Source organism: Oncorhynchus gorbuscha, linkage group LG01 (assembly GCF_021184085.1).
Source record: "Oncorhynchus gorbuscha isolate QuinsamMale2020 ecotype Even-year linkage group LG01, OgorEven_v1.0, whole genome shotgun sequence".
Lineage (NCBI taxonomy): Eukaryota > Metazoa > Chordata > Actinopteri > Salmoniformes > Salmonidae > Oncorhynchus > Oncorhynchus gorbuscha.
The window spans coordinates 76,218,618-76,240,347 of record NC_060173.1 but is presented as its reverse complement, the minus strand read 5'-3'; positions in this window follow the sequence as shown (position 1 = coordinate 76,240,347).

The window sequence follows — 21,730 nt, the reverse complement described above, 5'->3', positions numbered from 1 at the left end:
CACTTACTGATGAGCTCTGGCTTTTACTGGACATGAATTGACAAAATGTCCAGCAGAACCGCAATAGAGGCAAAGGCGGTTGGTGATCCTCCGTTCCCTCTCCTTAGTCGAGATGCGAATACCTCCCAGCTGCATGGGCTCAGACTCTGAGCCGGAGGGAGGAGATGGTTGCGATGCGGAGAGGGGGAACACCGTTAACGCGAGCTCTCTTCCACGAGCTCGGTGACGAAGATCTACCCGTAGTTCTATGCGGATGGCGAGTGCAATCAAAGAGTCCACACTGGAAGGAACCTCCCGGGAGAGAATCTCATCCTTAACCTCAGCGTGGAGTCCCTCCAGAAAACGAGCGAGCAGCGCCGGCTCGTTCCAGTCACTAGAGGCAGCAAGAGTGCGAAACTCTATAGAGTAATCCGTTATGGATCGATCACCTTGACATAGGGAAGCCAAGGCCCTAGAAGCCTCCCTACCAAAAACTGAACGATCAAAAACCCGTATCATCTCCTCTTTAAAGTTCAGATAATTGTTAGAACACTCAGCCCTTGCCTCCCAGATAGCTGTGCCCCACTCTCGAGCCCGACCAGTAAGGAGTGAAATGACGTAAGCAATCCGAGCTCTCTCTTGAGTATGTGTTTGGTTGGAGAGAGAACACAATATCACACTGGGTGAGAAAGGAACGGCACTCAGTGGGCTGCCCAGAATAACATGGTGGGTTATTAACCCTAGGTTCCGGAGACTCGGAAGACCAGGAAGTAGCTGGTGGCACGAGACGAAGACTCTGAAACTGTCCTGAGAGGTCGGAAACCTGAGCGGCCAGGGTCTCAACGGCATGACGAGCAGCAGACAATTCCTGCTCATGTCTGCCGAGCATAGCTCCCTGGATCTCGACGGCAGTGTTACGAGAATCCGTAGTCGCTGGGTCCATTCTTGGTCGGATCCTTCTGTTATGCTGGTGAATGAGGACCCAAAAGCGACTTAACGAAAACAAAGTCTTTATTCCAGTATATGACAAAGGTAATAATCCTGGGAAAATCAAGAAGAAAACAAAACAGGAAAAAACTTAAATCCACTCGTAGTAACGAGGACAGACTGGAGACTCGACCATTGACTGCAGGTTGCTTCGGGAAGGCACCGACCGTAGCAGACTAAGACACCTGCTCACACGCAGCATCTGAAGGAGACAAAACACGACAGGGCGAGACAAGGACACAGCACAGCGAACATCATACAAGGATCCGACAAGGACAGAAGCGGAAAACAAGGGGAGAAATAGGGCTCTAATCAGAGGGCAAAATAGGGGACAGGTGTGAAAAGAGTAAATGAGTGAGTTAGGAGAATGAGGAACAGCTGGGAGCAGGAACGGAACGATAGAGAGAAGAGAGAGAGGGAGGGGGAGAGAGAGGGATAGAAAAAGGGAACGAACCTAATAAGACCAGCAGGGAGAAACGAACAGAAGGGAAAGCACAAGGACAAGACAATATATGACAAAACATGACATAGGGGTTTCAATTTGAAGAACCGCGCAATGCCGTTGGAGTACAAAATAAACATTTATTTAAAAATAAAATATATTTTTAAAAATTTTCTTCTTCACATTTTCAAACAGTCCATTAATATATATTTTTTCAATATTTTCCACTTATGTAGCCAAATGCTGCTCATGTTGGTATCTGTACTGATGGCGCAAAGGCCATGACAGGGAGACAGCAGTTGCTCCCGACCCCACTTGGGTACTCTTGCGAGAGGCTCTTGCTGCCAAGGGAATGCCTGACAGCTTGAAAGACGTTTTGGACACTACAGTGAAAATGGTTAACTTTGTTAATTAAAGCAAGGCCCCTGAGTGATGTTTTTTTCTCGCCTGAATGATCTGAATCTAGGATTACAGGGACTCTCCTCAACTATATTCAATGTGTTGGACAAAATTGAGACTTTGATTAAGAAGTTGCAGCTCTTCTCTGTCTGCATTAACAAGGAGAACACACAGGTCTTTCCATCATTGTATGATTTTTTTGTGTGCAAATGAACTCAAGCTTAGGGACAATGTCAAATGTGATATAGCGAAGCACCTGAATGAGTTGGGTTCGCAATTACGCAAGTTACTTTCCCGAAACGGATGACACAAACAACTGGATTCATTATCCCTTTCATGCCCTGCCTCCAGTCCACTTACCAATATCTGAACATGAGAACCTCATCGAAATTGCAACAAACAGTTCTGTGAAAATTGAAATTGATCAGAAGCCAGTACCAGATTTCTGGATTGGGCTGTACTCAGAGTATCCTGCCTTGGCAAATCGAGCTGTTAAGACATTGATACCCTTTGCAACCACATACCTATGTGAGAGTGGATCATTGGCCCTCACTAGCATGAAAACTAAATACAGGCACAGACAGTGTGTGTGGGAAATCTTTTAAAACTGAGACTCTCTCCAAGTCTCTAAACCGTCCCCTCGCCCATACCCGGGCGCGAACCAGGGACCCTCTGCACACATCAACAACAGTCACCCACGAAGCATCGTTACCCATCGCTCCACAAAAGCCGCGGCTCTTGCAGAGCAAGGGGAACTACTACTTCAAGGTCTCAGAGCAAGTGACGTAACCGATTGAAAAGCTATTTAGCGCACACCGCTAACTAAGCTAGCCGTTTCACATCCGTTACACTTGAAGAGTTATGTGCATCCTTTCAAGCATACCCTTCTCATTAACCTGTGGTCAGTTATTCACAATTTTCGATGAACAAATAAGGATTTATATGTAAGATGGTTAAATAAAAACCAAAATTATTGATTATTATTATATTATTATTATATATTATTTGTGCCCTGGTCCTATAAGAGCTATTTGTCACTTCCCACGAGCCGCGTTTACAAAATCTCACACTCTTTCTTATGTTTAATAAATGTATTGCATAGTGTGTGTGTGGCAGGCAAAAAACAACATTTGGGAGTGGCTGACCCTGGTGCCAGAGGGGGTAAGCAGCTGGAGGTTGAATGTTTGAAGGGGTATGGGACTATAACAAGTTTGGGAACCATTGCCCATTGCCCTAAAGGATCCTCCAGGAACCTTTACTTTTTTAGAGTTCAAGCCCCTAAGGTTCTACAAAGAACATATTAGAATGTTGTGTCGGGTTTCACACCCTTCATTTGCATATGGAGTGATGGGTAACATTTTCTAGCCTATCCAAACAAATAATCGATTTGTCCTCCCTCTGAATGACGGAGCAGGTCTAGTGAAACCAGCAGCGGTGGTTTCAACTCGCTGTGATATTCTTAGTCGGATTATGAGCTCCCAACATGAAAAAATACAAAATAATTTTGTAGCACTAAAACACAACCACTTTCTCTTGGTCACAACGGGACGAAATCATTTATATCGTAAAGTTGAAGTTGTAATGAGTAGTCAACAGGCATTCAAATAGTGTCAGTGCGTCACTCAGCAGAGGAGGTTTGGCAGAAAATGCTCTGTCATCAGTTATATGAAATGGGGCCACATTTGCTAAATTTCACTAAATATTATCATATATTTTTTTACAGTTATAAGAAAGAGAAACTCTTATAGTAAGTTGTGTGTACAATGTTTAGAGAGCATTTCAGTAATTCCAAGCCCTATTTCTTTACTTGTGTTGAATTGAAAAAAATAATATTTGATTTTTTTATATTTTCATAATTTTTGCACTTGAGCTTGTTTCCTCAAAAGTGATTACACCTAATACATGAATATACATTTTTATCAGAAAGGTGAGTTCCAGACCTTTCTAGAACTATGCAGTATTACTGGATATTGTTTATGACCATCTAATAAAAAATTATACATTTTGGGTATTATACATTTTGCCACATTGTTCAAACGAGAGTTAACACTTCTTCACCAGGCATCTCTTAGGAGCCTTATTGGGTCCAACCAGACCATTAAGTGTCACCAACATTTGGAGAGAGAGAGAGCGGGGAGGCAAGGCAAGATGGGTGTTGTGTTGTCTCCCCTGGTTGCTGCTCTTAGCAGGAGTGGACTGGGATAAGAATTAGGCCCTGGCATTTTTATCCACACCAGTCCATTTCACTGTCTGTCTGCCTTTCTGCCCTTCTGCTTAAGCTTTATATGTTATAAAAGGCAAGGTAACGACTTTGGCTATATTGCAAATTAGTGCCTGCTATAAGTTTCCCCCTGAATCAACACCTCCTGTAACTGTTAATTAGTACAGGGCTCCAGACTAACATTTTCCCTTGGTGTCACTGGTGCCACTCACTTTTACAGTTGGTGGCACCAGTCATATCATCTTATATAGTAATTTATAGTGCTTTATTAAGAAGTGTAATAAATAAACTCCTGAGCTATTCAAGGCATAAATGGTTTAATCTTACACATCCAAGCAGGAATGCATTACTCAACACATTTTGACGTGCAACTTTATCCAGTGATTGGCATGAATTTTAAGTTGATAATTACACTATAGTTGCTATAGTTTACTCTCGAAATAGGACTCCAGAATTTCCAGATTTTTGTTTTGTTCAATAAAAATGAATGACATCTTTATGTGCACTAACTAATATCATAGGCTAATTCATTTGGGGTTTCACCCCTGAGTAAGTGGAAAATCATAACTCATGAACTAGATTGATACATATAAATATAATGGACTACCCACTGCTAGTGGCCATGCATTCATCCAACAGTAAATGTAATGTCCTACAGAAACTTTGCAGTTGTAGGCTACTACCCATGAGATCTATAGGCCTATGCCCGCACTACTCCATATCTCAAAGCCATATCATATCTTTGTTGTAATATAGTTGCAACTGAGCTGAATATTGAAAGTTGAGAAATAAAAATTATACCTACAGAAAGCTGCGACCCCCTCTCTTTGACTGAGACAAGGGGAAGAAGCTTCCAAAGCTGTGTTTTCCCGAAATTGCATGTAGAAATGTTATACGATCAGAATAACCCATTTTTCTATTAAGCACAACGGGAGAATGAGAGTGGCTCGATCAGCACAGTGAAACGGGCACAGGGGCAGACACTTTCAGTTCAAGAATCATGAGGATAATGTACTCTGATGCCGCGATTGACTTGAATGTATGTTCGCGTGCCATCAGCTCAGCCTATCAGAAAACCAGGCCCGGCTCATCCTTCCATTTCCCACTGATCGAGAAGGGTCAATTGCACTGATCAGCCAGTCTCACTATCGATTAGTATTACAGAGAAATTTAGCATGTTTTTTTATTTTTTATTTACAAAGTCTTAACAGGCCCATAGTCTGCCGGCCATGTCACCTTTTTCATCTTTTATTTCAATATAAATTTCGACCAGACCACCCAATTAAAAAATGGTCCAGCCCATCTGGCATTTGCCAGAATTGCCAGATGGCCAATCCGCCCCTGGCCCTTAAACCACAGTACATGGGCTTTCATTAGTGGCTTGGCTAAATGATTGGTCCCAGGAAAGCCCTGAAGCCTCACAATGCATGTGTCAGTTTAAATGTCCTATTCATTGGACAAGTTATTCATGTATTCATTATTATTTTTTATTGCGGCACCCACAAACATGCAGTGATTATTGGGGGATAGATTGCCCTTTTGGTTCAAGGTGAATATACAGTCTATGTTGTGTTATAGGGAAAGGTACAGTACTAAATTCTGGATATGCTCTAAATTGTCCTTGTTTACTGGTAGGCATTTTCTTTAAAACTGAGAGGGATTATGCACAAAACATTACCGAAGCTCTTAATTTGACACTGGCATGTGTCAAATGTTAAAAAAATTGTAAAATTATATCTTTAAGACATGCTAATCAGACCTTGGAATTAAAATGACAACAGTTGGTCTCTGTAATTTACATAGAGGTCATGTTTTGCTAATATGTCTCTTGTTGAAACAGACAGCCAGTAAGAATATGGTTAAGTCTGACCCACTGACATTTTCAGTGCCAAATTATGCACAATGTGTGAATTAAATTAATTAGAGAATTCATTAAGAAATATGGCTTGCGGAAATGAGTGTAATATTTAGTTTATGTGATGTCATTTTCTTTCATTGTTTAACCTAATTTGTTTCATAACAGTTCATTGCAGTAGTTTCTCCCTGTGTTAACTATGATGTATGTAATTAGTTAGCCGTTTAATTCATTATGATTAGATTTACTGAACGTACAGCTTGTTTTGACAGATGGTACCCATCAGGGAGACCTTTGCACAATTCATTTGAAATCAATTACTTCCCTTTTTCTCTTTGTATCATATTTTCCATTTGTGTGAAAAATGTACATGGCACATGCATCAACTGGGTTTTTACTCCAGCTTCGTTTAATGGTCTATTATCTCAAATTCCCCTAATAATGTACAAGTCAGATAAATGATCCAGACAAATTTTTTAGTTATCAGTCTATCTCTTAACTAAGCACTGAGATAGTTTACTTAATGACTGTCAACTCAAGAGACTGTACATCTGACTTGTGGTTGTCTGGCTTTAATCAGCCATTAAGCATTTCATATACACTGGACAAAAATATAAACGTAACATGCAAGTGCTGGTCCCATGTTTCATCAGATGAAACCCATAGATTAGGGCCTAATTTATACATTTCAATTGACTGATTTCCTTATGTAAAATATAGGCCTTCATAATGATGAAACTAGGCCTTCAACCAGGCAGAACATTGTCTGCCATATCTTTCACAACTCACATGGGTACGTTACTTATGATAACTTTTTTGCTCCCGGGGGGATATTAGATTCCCAGTTAAATTAGCCTAATTCGTTTGCATCAATTGTTTTTGTTCTATAAACATTTGAAAGGGGGATGTGCCTTACAACGCTTTCAGTTTTTTAAACCTCTCCTGCACACGTGCTCTTTTCAGTCATTTTGTTATTTCTTGTGTGCAAGAACATTATCATTGGTATCAGGTCCCACAATAGTTTCCTGTACTCAATCTCACAGATTGACATGAAACAATATTTTACCTGCATGTAGTATTTTTCCACTTGCTGAATACTAATAGTTCTAATAATTATATTATCAGAGGCTTAGTATAGTATCCAGACTACTCACAGTAGTATCCCCTCACAATAGAGTATCTGGGAATGTAGCCTACTGGTTTGTTCTGACGTGCCATTCTCATTTCACACCACAAGATGGAGCTTTGTGCTTTTCGTGTTCTTTCTTTTGGTTGAGTGGTCCAAAATCCAACCCCTACCTTTTATCAGAAATTCCAGCACTTTGTTAGACAAATCATGGTCCCATTGTAACCCATTAAAATATAAAAATGAAGATGTTTTCAAAGAAATCTGTCTCGTTCTGTCGTCTCAGTCCTCTGTCTTCATATGAAGAGTTGGACTAGTTTCAAAATGTAGAATGGTCAAACATATTCATTATCATTATACTTAGATGGAGATGGTGTAATTTAATTTCGAATAGGTTTTGCTGTCAGAGGAGAATCAATTAAATGCATTTTTGTTAATTCGATTTCTTATGTCTCTCTTTTATTTCTTATTTTGGGGGAACTTCATCACATTTTACTCAGGTAAAGTTGAACAACTTGTCAGTCATATTTAAAAAAAATATATATTAACGTTGAATATTCGGTTGCCTTCTTACAAAGATGAGTTTGAACGATACATGACCGCTTAATGTGCATCACTAGTTTATTGCTCTGATTCTATAGGGTTCGTCACATAACAGTAGGAATGTACCATTCTTAGGGGCTGCTTCCCGGACACAGGGAATGTGTCTGACAGGACACAGTATTTAGTCTGCTTATGTGAATAAAAATTCACATACATCATCCAGAGAAGGAGGCAAGAAGCATAACACCATGGTCAAATCCATTTCCTTGAAACAGGTGATATGAAGGTGATGCAAATGTGGCTCCCACTGGACATGAGTTAATGTGTGACATAAAAAAATAACTACATAATTTGTCTCAATCCAGTGGGCTGACTTGGCATGGGCAGCAAGTCCTAAATGTCAGGCTGTAATGAGTTCTGGCCAAAGGTACACAGTTAGGACATGGAGCCTGCTGGCACCTGGGATGCCCACTGGCCAGACAGCCACATACCCCTCAGCCGTTTGGACTCCACATGCATCCAAACAAAGTTTGAGCCAATTCGGGGTGTGAGTTTGGTTGAGGTTTATTTGAACATGCTGTTACATAAGCAGACACATCATAGGATGGGATGTCATACAATATAAAAACACAAGGAAAAAGATGTGATCTGCCTAAATATATGGACAGTGTATCATCAATAAGCCGATGCTTATCATAAATACTGCTAAGTATTTCCAATTACTATTTTTATGTATAAGGATATATAGACTGGTTTCTTAAAGGCCCGGTGCAGTCAAAAACGTGATATTCCTGTATTTGATATATTTCCACACTATGAGGTTGGATTAATACTGTGCAATTGAGAAAATTATGATAATGCCCTTTTAGTGTAAGAGCTGTTTTAAATGACCTCCTGAAATGTCAGCCTGTTTTGGTGGGATGGAGTTTTGGCCTGCCTGGTGAACTCACCAGTTGGTAAATTAGTTAATAGACAAATAAGAAATAGAGTTCCTAACCTCTCTGCCAATAACAGCTAGTTTCAGATTCCCCCTCCCCAATAAGAACACTCCCAGACAGACCTAGCTACATTTTTTCCTGAGAAATTGCTGTTTGTTTAAAAAGCTATTTAGTTTCTTTTTGACGATTTTAATAGAAAACAATCACAGTAAGGTATTCCCAATATTTTTCAATCACTTTGGCACAATTTTCTTATGTATGTGGTATATTTTCAAAACTCTAAGGGGTCTATTCTCATTGACGAGAATTAAAGACAGTTTATCGAGAGATTCTCGATAGGTATAGATTCTCGAAAGACATTACTGTAATGTAAACTTGCATATTTCTCAGGTCTCGAAGGCTACCTCCAGTGGTCGCGCACGACACTACCCTGACAGTTGCTCCCCTCTAAGCAGAGCAGTGTAAACAGAATTGTCTTGTTGAGCCCAACGTACCTACAGTAAAAATACGAATAGGAGACGTAGTTTTGAAACAGCTGAAATGTATAGACATTTGAATTATATTTGAGACTGGAGTTTTCACCTGAAATTGCAGTTAGAACCTGAAATTGTCGCCATAGTTCAACAATGTTTCCCACCTTGGTTGCTCTAAGCCACCGCCCAGGCAAATGCAGCAAAAAGCTGATCAACGTAGGGAATGATCAACGTTTTCAGTCACAATTTTGCGTTCACCTCATATAATGACTTCCATGATATTGATCAAATTAAGTCTGGTTTGTTCAAAGGTAACTTTAATATACTGAAACTGTAGTTCTATATTCTTATGAGAGGGGTAAACGTTAATGCTTCATATACTAACCTATTTAGCTAGCATGCTACCTGCATTATTACCTTGCAAGCTACTTTTAGCTGATGCGTGTATGAATAAGAAAATTAACCCTTTAATTGTCTGTACCTGCATGTGAAATGTTACATTTTTCAAGAGTGTGATATGGTTTGGTTGCATTAGCTAATATGTTTTAGAGGAAAAGTTGCTCACATTGTTGAATAGTTTGCAAGCTTAATGTATGTTAAATAAAGGTTCAATAAAAATTAAATGTTACTGGCCAGTCAATGGCAAGTGATATTTACTGTAAGTGTGGAGCTGCAGAGCAAGGATGTCACGTTGCCATCCACAATGAAAGGTAAGGCAAGAATGTCACGTTGCCATCCACAATGAAAGGTAAGGCAAGAATGTCACGTTGCCATCCACAATGAAAGGTAAGGCAAGAATGTCACGTTGCCATCCACAATGAAAGGTAAGGCAAGAATGTCATGTTGCCATCCACAATGAAAGGTAAGGCAAGAATGTCACGTTGCCATCCACAATGAAAGGTAAGGCAAGAATGTCACGTTGCCATCCACAATGAAAGGTAAGGCAAGAATGTCACGTTGCCATCCACAATGAAAGGTAAGGCAAGAATGTCACATCCACAATGAAAGGTAAGGCAAGATTGTCCACAATGAAAGGTAAGGCAAGAATGTCATGTTGCCATCCACAATGAAAGGTAAGGCAAGAATGTCACGTTGCCATCCACAATGAAAGGTAAGGCAAGAATGTCACGTTGCCATCCACAATGAAAGGTAAGGCAAGATTGTCACGCAACAATGAAAGGTAAGGCAAGAATGTCACGTTGCCATCCACAATGAAAGGTAAGGCAAGAATAATCCACAATGAAAGGTAAGGCAAGAATGTCACGTTGCCATCCACAATGAAAGGTAAAGGCAAGATTGTCACGTTGCCATCCACAATGAAAGGTAAGGCAAGAATGTCACGTTGCCATCCACAATGAAAGGTAAGGCAAGATTGTCACGTTGCCATCCACAATGAAAGGTAAGGCAAGAATGTCACGTTGCCATCCACAATGAAAAGGCAAGAATGTCAATCCACAATGAAAGGTAAGGCAAGAATGTCACGTTGCCATCCACAATGAAAGGTAAGGCAAGAATGTCACGTTGCCATCCACAATGAAAGGTAAGGCAAGAATGTCACGTTGCCATCCACAATGAAAGGTAAGGCAAGAATGTCACGTTGCCATCCACAATGAAAGGTAAGGCAAGAATGTCATCCACAATGAAAGGTAAGGCAAGAATGTCACGTTGCCATCCACAATGAAAGGTAAGGCAAGAATGTCACGTTGCCATCCACAATGAAAGGTAAGGCAAGAATGTCACGTTGCCATCCACAATGAAAGGTAAGGCAAGAATGTCACGTTGCCATCCACAATGAAAGGTAAGGCAAGAATGTCACGTTGCCATCCACAATGAAAGGTAAGGCAAGAATGTCACGTTGCCATCCACAATGAAAGGTAAGGCAAGAATGTCACGTTGCCATCCACAATGAAAGGTAAGGCAAGAATGTCACGTTGCCATCCACAATGAAAGGTAAGGCAAGAATGTCACTTTGCCATCCACAATGAAAGGTATGGCTGTCATGTAAATTGAAAAGTTTATGTACATATGACATAAATTGAAATCTCGTCGCGCTGCCTCTCCTTAAATGTTCATCAATGAGAAGTGCAAAACTCTAAACTGATAACACTTATAATATCCCCTATCTTATGTTCAGAACCTTTGCCTGTGCATCGATTGGCGTCGCACACATCTCTCACCCCTGAGTCAATAATGCCAAATCAAAGTTGTCTGTGAAATACAATGACAACATTTTGTTTAGTCCCCATTTAGTAATTTTAACTAACTTTACCATTTAATCAAATAGCAAAATATACAAGATAGACATTTCCAAAGTGTTCTTTTTGAAGTGCTGGTTGAGCACAGTGTTTTATGCCGTTTCTGCCCAATGCAACATTGTACAAGATCGCCTTTTCTACTTGACATGTCAACTGATCTGCCTCCTTGAAATTCATCAGCTTACAACAAAACGTTGTCATTGTATTTCACAGACAACTTTGATTTGGCATTATTGACTCAGGGGTGAGAGATGTGTGCGACGCCAATCGATGCTCAATCAATGAAATTCAGATAATGAGTGGAATATTGTTATATACAACCCAGGTATTTCAGCGGTGCATTGTACATTACATTATAATTCCAAGTGGCAGTTAATAGGAACTCTTTCAACTTTGTCCTATTGAAGCACACTGGCTGATGGAGAATGATCTAGTATTTACAGCCACATCCATTATGAATTTGGTTTTACCTTCCAACATAAATTGATGTCAAATTGATACATTTATTTATCAATTTACAGTGTTCGGCAGTTATCAAACTATATATGTTAACTAGCCAATACATCATTTTGGTTCAGAAGTTCCTGAATCAGTTTTGAGCAGTTTGACTAAGTGATCGTTCATTGTATTGTTAACAAATGGCAAGAACATCATATCAAAAGTAAAGTGAATATTACATTTTGAAAAGCAGATACTTAGACTGAATATGCATCCAAATTGAAAGAGTCGTTTGGTGCAGCGAACAAGTGACTTTGTGAATTTGATTTGTTTTGCTTTAGTCAATTGAAAATGTGCTACGTTTTGAAACGAGCCAGTTTAGATTTTTGTGCTTAGAGTTGTGAAAATGTACCACATACATGTGAAAATTGATCCAAAGTGATACAAAAAAACTGAATTGTTAGCCAGAAGATTTGATATTGAGGTAAAAAAGGGCTACATTGGACTTTGATTTATGGCTGCCCATCAGTGAGAGAGTTAAATTAAGTTTAGCATTGTAACCAACTTTTACCTAAATCGTGCACTGATGCTAATGAGAGATTCGCATCAGACTGGTCCTTGCCAGTGATCACACAACGTTTTGAAAACGCTCGCACCGTCACAATACTTTAGAAATGACTGTGCGGAGACAGCGGGTTTGGAGGAACTTGACTCCTTTTGTTCAATTTGTACGAGACCTATTGGCAAACACGCTTCTTTATTATCTCACAATGGCAAAGAAGATGAGGGAACATTGTATCTAAATTAACTTTTTCTATTTCCCGGTAAATGAGATCAATTCCATTCTTTTTGTTACTTTTCATCTGCCTTTTGTCTTGTTGCGGAATCTTCTCTCTTTCTCCCTCATTCATCTGTTTTGCCCTTTCCTTGATCTGATAGCATTAAACATATAATTAAGTCATAAAGGAGGGAACTGATGAGTGTAGCAGATGGTAATTGCGTCCTACATTTGAATGAGATGATATGCATTGCAACAATTTACAGCCTTCACCTCATATTTTATTCAGCAACCTTTTATCTCTTTTCCTGCAGAATTATTCCGCAATAAATTTAGACATCTTATCAATAGCTGGAGTGATAGTGGCAGAAACACGGGGAAAAAACTGAGCCTCCAACATTTGACGCTGTTTAAAATAATTTTCCATAATAAAGGACTTATCAGCCTTGCTCTATCACAGTGGAGGGGCGGATAGTCATATTTCTAGAAGTCCCCCTTTGGTTTGTGGACAAGCTGTCACTCTTCTCCTGGTATCCAGAGGAAATGCAACAGGACTGAAGAAGGTAGTTTTGGGTTAAGTTCAGGCAAGGCTTCTTAACATGGTCAAAGGGTTTTTATTTCAGTTGACCTAGACAGATAGTAAAAAAAAAGCTGTCCAATGTTCTCGATACTAAGGATGGAACAATTACACCACAGTTCTTCTCAGGCACCAGGCAAAGGCACCTTTTATGGCGTCATGTCAGCCAAACGTGTAATTTCCTGTGGTATAGTCTGTACCTCTTTGTTTACAGTATCTGGATCTGTCTTTAAGCTCATTCAGGTATTGAAGAGGTCATGATCACAAAGAGTCCTATGGAATTTCATAAGAATGTCAACTGAATCGTGTTGTTATTGGATAAAACTCACCCCCAACCTTTGAGTTTTACTGTATGAATGACTTTGATACTATTGATATTTGGGTTGAACGGCCTCTGTTTGTTTAGAAGGGAATGAATGCATTTCTGGGCCATGAGCCATGGTTGTACTGAAAGGGGGGGGGGGGGCAGGTGGGCACCCAGTAGTTGAGAAGGCTGCTTTAGAAGGGTTACAGAACAACATCATCCATCATTTCCCTGTCTGGTCAGTGCAGTAGAGGTGGCAGAGGGTTTACTGTAGCAGTTCAGAATGTTGGTAATGAAAGGATGAAACGCTAAGCCTGTTAGTGACAGGAATTATGGAGAGTCACTATTCCCCCTCCTCCTACTGTATTCTGGAGAAACCATTACCTGTCCTGCCTGTGCCTTTCCAGCAACTCTACCAGCACGTTTGTCCATGAATTAGAGCACACACATTAGTTATGGGTCTGATGGTTCCATCCATGTAATCCATCTTTGAAAAATGCTTGTGAAGGATGTGCAGTGCGCGCACACGTTCTTATGAAAACTTTATGAACAGCTCAGTGAAGCTCTGCCAGGATGAACTGTTCGTTTTTTTACCGTTGACACGCTTTCCTCCCACTCGTCCCTTGTGAAGTGCTGGACTCGGCTGATATTTGAGAACTGGTAGCTGGTGCGATATAGGTTTAATTCTCATGTTCCCCCAACCTGCCAAGCACAGCAGCATGCCAGCTGGAAGGCTTACACAGGGGTGAGAGAGAGAGAGAGATATTAGCGGGGGCAAAAAGAGAGACAAACAAAACACAAGTGCCTGCAGACAGACCTTGGAGGTGCTACGGAGCTCCATCCTGTGTCCTACATCGAGCACTTAACGTTTAGTCACAATACAGGTCCATTACCTTTAAGTACAAGTGCTTATGTTTGGCCACCTGTTTTTACAGCCCTCTGGCTGCAGAGGGAATCTATCCTGGGTGACCCGGCTATATTTATTGATGCCTCTTGAGTTTCCACTTGCTAGTAATAGACTGGGGGAAAAACAGATAATGTGTCCGATCAATCAGCGTGAACTAATTTCATTTGTTGGGATCAATAACAGTTTACAGTTGACAGAGCCAACAAACTATGTTGATTTGAGCTTTTTGATTGAAGGTGTCCCACTTACAGAGACTCGGCTAATATGAAGCAATCCTGGCTGTGGTTTGTGTACCAGACAGGGACCCCTCTGCTGTGTTATTGCCAGCAATCTGTATTTAAAACTAATATCAGTGTGTGCTGCATCGCCGCGGGCGAAAGGTGCCAAACCAATCTGATAGATGTGTGTTTCTTTTGGGTTCCTTGTGATGTGAATTAGAATGTGAAAAATAACAATTCCCCCACATTCCGCTCACTGGCTATCCATTTTTCGTTTGAGGGTAATGATTAGATTTTGTGAGCAAAACAATGATTTGTATGATGTTGCCAATGTGGCTGACTCATAATAGAACAGTGATGTGGGACAAAGGGGAAAAGGGAAAGGAAATGAACTGACGTGCAGGAGAAATACGGTCCCCATGCTCAACCTTTTACCGTCTGCTCCATGTTTCTCCTTTTCATGATCATGCTCTGTGAAATGCCCCGAAGACATGAGAGCCCTTGCTCTGTGTCATATGGTTATCAGCCACCCCTTTACCTTCAGCACAGAGAACAAACAGCATGAGATGGGAAGTCTACATGGATAAACATTTACGGTGGAAGGTAATGCTCCGGGCAAACGCAATTCAGAGGGAATTTACTGTGTATAAACCTGTATTATGGCACTAGCACTTTACTGTGTATAAACCTGTATTATGACACTAGCACTTTAATGCGTATAAACCTGTATTATGGCACTAGCATTTTACTGTGTATAAGCCTGTATTATGACACTAGCACTTTATTGTGTATAAACCTGTATTATGACACTAGCACTTTAATGCGTATAAACCTGTATTATGGCTCTAGCATTTTACTGTGTATAAGCCTGTATTATGGCACTTTACGGTGTATAAACCTGTATTATGGCACTTTACTGTGTATAAACCTGTATTATGGCACTTTACTGTGTATAATCCTGTATTATGGCACTTTACTATGTATAAACTGGTATTATGGCACTTTACTGTGTATAAACCTGTATTATGGCACTAGCACTTTACTGTGTATAAACCTGTATTATGGCACTTTATTGTGTATAAACCTGTATTATGGCACTAGATCTTTACTGAGTATAAACCTGTATTATGGCACTCTACTGTGTATAAACCTGTATTATGGCACTTTACTATGTATAAACCTGTATTATGGCACTCTACTGTGTATAAACCTGTATTATGGCACTTTACTATGTATAAACCTGTATTATGGCACTCTACTGTATATAAACCTGTATTATGGCACTAGCATTTTACTGTGTATAAGCCTGTATTATGACACTAGCACTTTATTGTGTATAAACCTGTATTATGACACTAGCACTTTAATGCGTATAAACCTGTATTATGGCTCTAGCATTTTACTGTGTATAAGCCTGTATTATGGCACTTTACGGTGTATAAACCTGTATTATGGCACTTTACTGTGTATAAACCTGTATTATGGCACTTTACTGTGTATAATCCTGTATTATGGCACTTTACTATGTATAAACTGGTATTATGGCACTTTACTGTGTATAAACCTGTATTATGGCACTAGCACTTTACTGTGTATAAACCTGTATTATGGCACTTTATTGTGTATAAACCTGTATTATGGCACTAGATCTTTACTGAGTATAAACCTGTATTATGGCACTCTACTGTGTATAAACCTGTATTATGGCACTTTACTATGTATAAACCTGTATTATGGCACTCTACTGTGTATAAACCTGTATTATGGCACTTTACTATGTATAAACCTGTATTATGGCACTCTACTGTATATAAACCTGTATTATGGCACTAGCACTCTGTGGTATATTTGCTCCATTTTTACCAGCTCTGAGGTAAATGTGGACAACATTTTTCCCACTACAGTGTGAGTGCTATGCTGTAAGTGTGAATTCCGTTAATAGTATACTATATGCTACCAAATATATGCAAAAATAACTTTGCATTCAATGCTTATTAAATCCGCCCATAGCATTGTCTGATGTAAGCAAATCCAACCAGAACCTAATTTCCAAAGTGTAAAAACTGGCACCGTGTATCTTCTGTATCAATGTTATTGCTGGTTAGTTTTATTCGGAGGGAAAGACTCAAACATGTTTGGAGGACATTTGGAAATAGGTTGCTGGTCCCCATGTCTTGTGTTTGGCACAGGTTAGGGAAAGGCCTGAGATGCATATTGTTTGTGTTCATTTGAATAAGGACAAATGTCAGATTTCCATGGCTGCAGGCAGCGTGCATGTTAGATGATCAACTCTTTGGGGCCCCTGGATGTGGGGTCATCAGTACTGCTTCCAGGTCATTGTCACTGCATGGCGGTTTGGGGCCATAATTGACCTTTTTGACAGAGCGCAGGGAGACAGCCGTTCTTTCAAGGCTGGAATAATCATGTTAGATTTTCTGGGAGCGCTCATCCAAAGTCATTAAAATGTTTGGTCACAGATTGGGTTGAAAATAAGTAAGATATATATATATATATATATATATATATATATATATATATATAATGGATTACTTTATTTATTATACAACAAGTTCTGTTTGTATGTTTATAACTGTATCATTCAACTGATATCTGTCTGTAATGAACAGAATGTTTAACATTTTATGTGAAGAGTGGGAAGGCGTACTGTGTTCAGAGTCAAATACCTTTGTTCAAGTTACAGAACTTAATCTGTTTTCATATGTTCTCTTAGCATGTTGGCTGTATTGTTTTCAATTGGTCTGTTACTGCTTACTTTCCCATCACACACATGCATTTATGAGAGTATATGAAATGAGTCATTACTTAAGCAGTAAAAAAAAGTCACATCTGTTTTGGGTGCACTCGGTGAGACTGGAGAAAGAGAAAGGTTGAACACAGCCCGTCTCCCAATACCCCAGGGCTCCCCCAGGGCTCCTTCCGGTTCAACCTCTCCACACATGCGTGCTTTTTACCCTTCACTGTTTTTGTTATTCCTCACAATTTGGCACCCACGGCCATGTCTCTGTGTTAATAGCCCCAGACATTAAGTTACTATCACACCATGTACTGTACTTCTGGTTTTCTCCCCTCCTCCTTTCTCTTTCTTTCTTTCTTTCTTTCTTTCTTTCTTTCTTTCTTTCTTTCTTTCTTTCTTTCTGTCTTTCTTTCTATCTCTTCCTTTTTTTAATCCTTCCTTGAGTTTTTCTTCTTGTTCTTGTTCTTGTTCTTGTTCTTGTTCTTGTTCTTGTTCTTGTTCTTGTTCTTGTTCTTGTTCTTGTTCTTGTTCTTGTTCTTGTTCTTGTTCTTGTTCTTGTTCTTGTTCTTCTTCTTCTTCTTCTTCTTCTTCTTCTTCTTCTTCTTCTTCTTCTTCTTCTTCTTCTTCTTCTTCTTCTTCTTCTTCTTCTTCTTCTTCTTCTTCTTCTTCTTCTTCTTCTTCTTCTTCTTCTTCTTCTTCTTCTTCTTCACCCTCCTCTCCCTCCCACCGAATATGTCCCTGGGCTTGCTCAATGCCCACATCTTGTAAAGAAGAAGACAAACCTACCTTTTCTACATTTTCATCAATTGCTACCGTTGATTTATGGGGCTAACACAGTTTGTTGTTAAAAACGACGTCCCATTTCCTGACATGTCTTGTAGTCACAAAGGAGTCAGAGCTCATGGTGTTATAGATCACTAGCAGTTTGCATGAGGGAGAAACTGCCATGATTTTTTCTTCCTAGCATCTTTGTTGGTTTACAAGAAAAGAAAAGAAAAAGCAGCTCAGAACGCCACAGGCCTAGCCGTTGAGAATAGGGTATCACAATATTAATTAAAATACAAGTCGCCCTGTAGCCCATGGGTATACATTGTAGCACACTTGATTGAATCAGGTAGTGGCAGCCTAGGCTTTTTATATTTTGCGCTTGAAGGGATGAGAGAAATTTGAGCTTGGCCCGTATTACTTCACATGAGAATATAATGTTTTCAGGAAAGCGTTGTAAGCTGTAATGGGAAGTAGCAGAGTTAAAACTCTGTTGAATTCTCTGACAGAAATCAGATTTGTTCCATGGATGAACATCCGATTTCCCTTTATTTACAGTTCTAGGATTGTTAGATAGAATTGTATGTAATGCGATGATTGATACAAAACCTTTGGTGAGGTTTTTCCCCATGGTAGAACATTTAACTCCCCTGTCCTCGCTAGACTCAACAGCTAACCCTATAGTGTGTTTGGTATTATCCCTTTCAGGTTTCAAGTTTTAATGTCACACGTACAAGTACAGTGAAATGCCTTTCTTGCAAACTCCAAACCCAACAATGCAATAATCAGCAACATTGTTCTGGCCTCTGATTTCGTGAGTCCATAGTTCGTTAGCAACTTATAACTTGTAGTTTTCCTCATATTTGGAAAATATTGTGTCTATTTTTCATATTTGATATCAGAAGGGGGAGATACTGCAGAGGGGAGCCGTTGTATCTGGATTATAGTCAGATACAACATCCGAATGGTCACCACAATGCATTCTGGCTCTGACCGCACACTTACACTCAAAGCGTTGCCTCCATATGTCCTTAAATGTAATGTAATGTAAATGTCTTTTGAAATCGTTGAGCTTGAACACGAAGCTGATGTTGAAGATTAGCTCTTGAGCACGTTGAGTGAGCGTGTACCCTGCTCTTATTAAATCTGTGGATCATTTGTATGGCGCAGGTACAACACTTGTATCATTTATTTACTGGCATTCACATGCTTTCATTCCCTCAGTTTTCTTGTTGTGACATATCTGTAGTCTTCTGATAGACACTGCCTTAGACCCAGAGAAGAGGGGATCTGTTTCCTTATCTCCACTCCCCCAGCTCATTATTGCTCATCGTTAATGTCATAAAGTAGGGGCGGGAAGAAACTATATTAGTCTCCCTGGATCCTCATTAAAAGGCTGTCCTACAGAGGTGTGAACATGTAATGTTCTAATACGGACTCTGACACAATGAAGGTGCTTCTAATGGTTTTAATGCTGGGGAGGGAGCGGTAATAGAACACAATACTGGACAAAGGTGTCTGTAATGAGGCCGCTATGTGTCCTGTGTCTCCCACATCTCTCCTATACTGCCGCCACAGGGGCACGAGAGACGGAGGAGGGAAATCTTCAAGAGACTCTTTCTTTCTTTCTTTCGTCCGTTCATTCGTTCTTTCCCCACTGCGCACACATTGGTCGAATCAAGGTTGTTTCCACGATGTGGAATCGACGTTGAATTGACGTCTGTGCCCAGTGGGTCGACTGTTAGTTTGTTAAATTTTTAAAAAAAGGCTTCTTTCTTCCTTTAAATATATTTTTCTTTCTTTTTTCTTTTTCTTCCTTCCTTCCTTCCAACCCTCCTCCTCTGATTCCCATCGACCTCCAGTCTAGGTCTGTTAGATATAGTCCAGGTCATAGCAGACGAACGCCTGAAATATCAAAGCCTGCCCAAGGCCTTTGCTTTTCTGTTCCAGGTAGTCAGAGTGGGGAGATCAACCGAGATAGGACAGTCTTCTTCTCCATGTCTTGTCTTCACCGTGCCCCCCCCCCCCCACCCCCATCCTCTGTAGAGCTGAATTCAGATGCATCGTTTCTTCTTTCGCAAGCAAATCTCAGGGTTAATTAGCTCATAATCTGGAGTAGCTACCAGTATATACAACGGTGCATTCTCTAATGGGATTTAATTAATTGAAATAGTGTTCAGTCAGATAATATACGAGCCAAAAGAAGCCCAGTGCTTAGGCACGGGCCTGGCCGATCCATTTGAAACAGATTAAAAAAAAGAATCCATCTGGAAAGAAAGGATCTGTCAGTGAAGATGCCCAATTGTGAGAGATCATGGCTGGCTGTTCAGCATGCGAGGTTCTGAAGTGTATCGAGAGGCACAGCTGAGTGACTGGAATAGTCTGTGTTGTATTGATAACTAGCAGCCTGTTTTAAAACCCTGGCAGAACAATGAAACCAAGGCCTGCTGTGCTCCGCTGAGTAACAATACCTGTTTTCACTGGAGGGTTCAAACGTGACAAACAACAACAACAAAAGAGCTCTTTTCATTTTATTCTGGCACAATTGGTTATTAATATTTCGTTTGAAAAAAAAAATATCATTCCCAAATGTTGTACCTGCTTAAAACAGTTAGGCCTATATAGGCTATATAAGAATTGAAAACCTAGACCCTAACAAACGCAGCATAATAAATCCCAGGACAATAGCAAAAGCTTTGAATAACAATAAGAAAATCACATTGAGCTTGACCACACACTCAGATCTTCCGTTCCCTCCTTCCCTCCCTACCTCCTTCACCCTCGGCCTCTCTCTAGCTGTGTATGTTGTGTTGAGAGAGGAGAGCAGCAGTGGCATGGAGCAGAAGGAGACAGTAGCTGAGAGCTATGGTGGAGTGTAAACTGTGTTGATGTGGATGGCCTCTGGTCAGGAGCCAGAGCCTGGCTGTAAAAAGGCTTGGTCTTTTGTGCATCAGAGGCATGCTTGCCAGTCCCAGTCCTCCATGTCGCTGGGGGTAGGGAGGCATTTACCCACCACATGCATTCATTGCAATGGCATGGCTTGATGTGGGGCTAAATGGCATTGTTACAACGCGCTTCCGAGAAGTGTTGACAGGTCCATATGCTAATTTTAATGAATACAACAGGGCTGTGAATTTATTTACCTCAACTCGGCCGCAGAATGTCTATCTGTACCCAGACTACAGATATAATTGCAGCAAACTCAAATGAGCTCATTAGGAAATGTATTGAATTTACACGTTATTTCCAGTAGTTAAGCTGAATTATTTTCCCTAAGGACTCAATTACACACAAATTTGTGACTCAGGTAAATGCTGTTCCATTGACATCCACCACGGCAAAATTGAAGTCACTGAATAATTTGTAAGAAATATGTAGTACAGGCAAATCTATTGACATTCATTTGTGTTTAAAATTCTAAATAAAAGAACAGAAGATGAGAAACCAATTGCTTTTGTTCTCGTATTCAGTTAGTTTGGTTCACTCATTTAAGATGTTGGAATATCTGAACACACTCTACATGACCAAAAGTATGTGGACACCTGCTCGTTGAACATCTCATTCCAAAATCATGGGCATTAATATAGAGTTCGTACCCCCTTTGCTACTGTAATAGCCTTCACTCTTTTGGGAAGGCTTTCCATTAGATGTTGGAACATGCGCTGCATGGACTTGTTTCCATTCAGTCACAAGAGCATTAGTGAGGTCGGCCACTGATGTTGGCCGATTAGGCCTGGCTCGCAGTCAGTGTTCCAATTCATCTGAATGGT